Source organism: Spermophilus citellus (genome assembly GCF_964194105.1).
Source record: "Spermophilus citellus genome assembly, chromosome: 10".
NCBI classification, from domain to species: domain Eukaryota; kingdom Metazoa; phylum Chordata; class Mammalia; order Rodentia; family Sciuridae; genus Spermophilus; species Spermophilus citellus.
This window is the reverse complement of record NC_138197.1, coordinates 35,595,879-35,600,949: the sequence shown is the minus strand read 5'-3', so window position 1 is coordinate 35,600,949 and position 5,071 is coordinate 35,595,879.

Sequence of the window (5,071 nt, the reverse complement as noted above, 5' to 3'; positions counted from 1 at the left end):
CAAGCCACAGGTTCTAGTAATTGTAGAAGGCTCAAATTAAATGTTCATTTTTAAAATATTTTTATCTCTAAATCTCTTTTAAAAATATGTAATTTATTTCTTCTCAATTTTCTGAAATATGATTTGACTCTTTGTAATAAACTCCATTCTTTTACCTTATAACCTCACTTATTTTTTTTCCTTTAATTTTCATTTTGTTTTGGTTTTGTGACTGCTTCTTTCCCCTTTCAAACAAGCTAAACAGAATAAAAACAAAAACGATATTAGTCAGAACATGTTTACCCATTTTGTCCCTTTGCAATATCTACTTTCTCTACAACAAATGAAACTGGATTATTCATGAATTTAAGTCACTTATTTATTTTTATTTGCTTATTTTTTTATTGTTGCTGCTGCCAATCTTATTATGAGGGCCTCTCCAGGGGAATGTAAATTCTGTGAGATAAGGTCCTTCTTTGCATTGTTATCAATGAATGATTATAACACAGAATAGATGCTCAATAATTTTTTTTTTTTTTTTTTTTTACAAATGAATAGTTATATAATTATGTGGGAGGCCATCCTCGCACGTGATTTGAGTTACCTCCCTGGCTGTGTGAGAGGCGCTTAGGGACAGCTGTGTCAGAGCCTTCCCCACCCTTCTCCAGGTCCAAGGGCTTGTCTGCGCAGAGGCGTGTCTAGCCACTACCCGAAGACCCAACTGTCACCCCTGACCTTGGGATGCTGCCCCCATTAATCTTCATTGGATGGGATTTTCCCCAGAATTTTTTGTTCCCCAATAAAAGTCCACTCCCTGTCGTGTTCTCTCTCTCACTAGCCTCTTCAGTTAACCTGGCTACCACAATAGGTGGCTTCAGGCTGGAGCTGGTTTTAAAGGTAATTGGAGTCTTGTCTCTTTAATTTAAAACTCCCTAGTAGTTTCTCACAGATTCGAACCTTCTTTCATGAAGCCAGTGTGGGTCAAGGGCTAAATAATAAGTTTCATCTACCTACTGAACTGGTCAGCGTTTTTTTGCTTGAGATCTCTGTAAGTTAGCATGTGGTGGTGACTGGTGGTGACCCAAGGCTTTCCTCACACACGTGCCTTGCCTGGAGCCTCAACAGTGTGGCAAGAGTGGTTTTCCCCAAAGGACTATTTTTCAAACAGTAAAGCAGAAATACAGAATGATTTGTCAACATGTTGGAGATAGTCCACTCGTGGAAATAGAACTGAAGTTTGACTGCACTCAGTTTCATTCTTTCTCAACATGCTCAGGGAACTTTCAAAATAAAAATTAGAATACTGTAAAACCAGAGTGTACTTGACCATTAAATATAATGCCAATTCTGAGTGAAATTACTCTCCACGTAAACTTTTGTTCACAAGTTTGTGTTCACATATTTTTATCCATCACTATTTGCCGATTTAAAGTATGAAAAATATGCCCAATTATTATATACTGTTTCATTTAAATTTGGGAAGCTAATGTAAAGAAAACAAGCTAGAAAAGTGGAAAAACATTAGAAAGTTGGATTCATATGTACATAGAAGTAGGTCCATAACAATTATTTTTGCCTCTTTCTTCACTGATATATAATAAAAACCAGGAAAATGCCTAGCATACGGTAAACTCTCAGTGATTACGGAATGAATGAATGTACAAAAAAAAAAAAAAAAAAAGAAAAGAAACAACTTTAACTCTTCCATGGCAGGGTTTAAGCTCTGTAGGAAATTTTTGGTAATCCATAGGGTAATTTTAGAAGATGCTTTATGGGACAAGAATGCTTTCATTTGTGTTGTTTTTCTGACTGAATGCTCTTATTTTCTTCTTTATTGACAACTGCAGCAATTTTCAAGAATCTACATCTGTCTTCTATGGAGCTGCCTGTTATTGTTTCAAAATACAGTAAATATTGTTTTCTTTGAAATCTTATTTCACTTCCAGTCTTGGTATACTGTTTGTATCAAATATATTCTCAATTTCATTCTCTGTCAATATTGTTCCTGCACTAAGATAAATAGTCATTTCCTTGGATTTATTTGAAAAATATTTTCATGTCATTTAGCATTTGATTAGTATTTAATTGAGGTGCTTTTGGTTTGTTCATGTTCTTTCCTAAATTAGGATCCATTGCAGTTACTATTTGAAAACAGACAAAAACCAACGCAGAAGAATAATTCCTAAAGCAAAGCCTCCAAACTGTCAAATAAATCAAATCAAACAAAATGGTAACAAATTGTTCAAAACCATTTCAAATTTAATTCAAGGGATTAATTAAAATAGTGCTGAAATAAAATTAGGATAAATAAGCACAAATATAACTATATGTTGCCATAGGGTTAGTGGTTTGCTGCATGACTAATCAAACTCAAATTCAGTGACTTAAATCACAATGATTCCACTTTGCTGATGAGGCTGTAGATCAGCTAAACCATTCTACTAGTCAAGTCTTAGGTGATTTTTCCCAGGTTGACTCATGCCTGTGGGCAGCTGACCTATCCTCTGAGGCCTGAGGGAGTCAGACAAAGGACAGTTAGCTTACTGTCCATTTGACTGAGAGAAGCAGAAGTATGTGTTTCTAAATCTCCATCTGATTATTCCAGGTTGTTCACATGACCTCTGGGCAGAGTTCAGAGGGGTGGAAAGATCTTGACTTGCAAATGAACATCCACTTCTCTCACATTTTGTTGGACAAATCAAGCCGAAAGTCTTCCCAGATTCAAGGGAAACTGGCTTGTCTTTTGGGCACAAAGTCACTACAAAGGGCCCAGGTACAAGGAGAGGGTAGAGAAGCAGACATGGGACTGATTTCTACCTCAACATAGGACACTTCAAGATTATTCATTTTCTATTACATCAGATATAATATAATATATGTGAAAAATCTCATTTATTTATTGGAACATTAGGACTATATGGCCTCAAATGTTTTCCAATATTAAGATTCACAATTGTAAGTTTCACCCACAAAAATTAGGAGTGGGGGAAGGGGGATTTTAGTCAATGAAATGTATGTCAATTCATTTGAAAATATTTTTACCAGGAATGGACTTTAAGGAGGAAGTTGACAACAGGTGTATAATAGGGGCGTGACAAAGGAGGACAGACCTGGATGTCTTTGAGGCTGCCAGAAGGCAGTAAAAGGACAGCAGGATCCTGGAAGTGGCAGGTAGAGAGTAAGAGAGGATCATGGACAAAATGAATTGCCTGTGGCCTGGGAAGGATGAGGTTCACAGGGCAATTTGTTCAGTCAGTTGGACTTTCTTTCCTCATCAAAGACGCATGTCCTTTAAATCTTGCTGCTTCCTCATGTTCCCTTGCACACTGCCTCCTCCTCCCTCATTATTCCCTGCTCCACTCTGTCCCTCACTGGTCCCATCACTCCTCTATACAGGACCAGGATACTAGACGCAGGAGGAGAAGCAATTGGCTTAATTAGCTTGCTTCTGTAGAAGAAATTGCAGATATTCAGGTGTTGGAAATTTACATTAAGATTTGAGCTAAAAAATAAATCAAAAATTGTGAATATTTAGGGGGTGACATGTAGTGTTTAGATACATGGGTATTGTGTAATGTTCACATCAGGTAAATTTAATCTATCTCCTAAAGCATTATTTTTATGGTGAAAACATTCAGTATCCTTTCTTCTAGTTTTCTTTTTGAATATACACTATATTATCCATATCTATAGTAACCCTATTATGCAACAGCACAACAGATCTTCTTACTCTGAACTTAGTACCCACTAATTAAACTTGGTTTTGTTTTGTTTGTAGAAAATCTTCTGTTTTGCAAAGAGATTCATTTCATAGAGATATTTTAAGGCATCTATAAGCATAAATGCATATATATATATGTATGTATGTGTGTGTGTGTGTGTGTATATAAAATTTCTACATCAACATCATAAAATAGAGCTCTTCTGTAATTCTTGTATCTCCACACTCAGAAAATACATTATTAGACAATGAACATAGGCAAGTAGAAATAAAAGGGAAGCAAATATTTTTACAAGTGGAAAGAAAGCCAAAGATCCTCATTTCATATGTGAGACTTAGTCACAGGTTTCCTGGTCAGGTCACAAAATTAATCTGCTGCAGAGCCAGGTCTAGAACCCAGATCTCTCCCGGGTTACTAATCCTTGTTTCTTTAGTGTTTCTTCTACTTTACAGTATGCCAACTTGAATGTTAATCACTCATTCTTATTTTAAGTTTTCTCAAGGATGCCTGCCTTCTAAAGTGTTTTACACATTTCTCCTCATAGAGGAAGCAATGAAGGAGATGTTGTTGAAGTACTGGTTTCTTACTACTCCTTTGACCACAGGAGTGCTCTTACAGAAGTTCCAAAGTGAGTCTATTGCCACCATGTGGCCATAATGCGCAACTACAACGTTGAAAGTGTGTTGGAGGGATTTCCCATTTAAACAAAGGTTTAAGAATAATTGGAAGACCACCAGTTCTTGATTGTTTCTTTGTGCTACTTCGGATTAAACCTAGTATACTATTATTGAGCTACATCGTCAAGCTTTACTTTACTGTGAGACAGGAGTTTGCTAAGTTAAAGTCTCTCTTGAAAATTGCCATCTTACTGCCCAAGTCTAAAGCAGCAGGGATTACACATGCACTTGAGTGCCTGATGATGAGCACAAGTATTTTCACTATTTAGATACAATAATTATTACAATTTTACTGTATATATGTTATCTCTTTCTCAACTATCTTTGTTCTGAATGATTTAAAAATAATTTGCACATAGAAATAAATCTAAGATTATGAAAAATGACATATTTAATATCACAACATAAAATCATATACCCCCAAATTTACCAATTTACCATACTATTCTCAAAAATGAAATATCATATCATAAAAACAAACAACAATAACAAAAACATAAAACAAACAAGAAAACAACAAAACAGAAAAACTCAGAAACTCGGGAGGAGAGGAAAAGGAGAGCCAAGTGGAGTATCTGGCATTGCATAATCCTCAGGAGCTCACAAAGGTAGAGGTGTCAGAGGAGACGTGAGCATTAAGGCAGTGTCCACTTTACAGAGGAGGTGGAGAGGGTGATGGCCTGAGAGATTGTT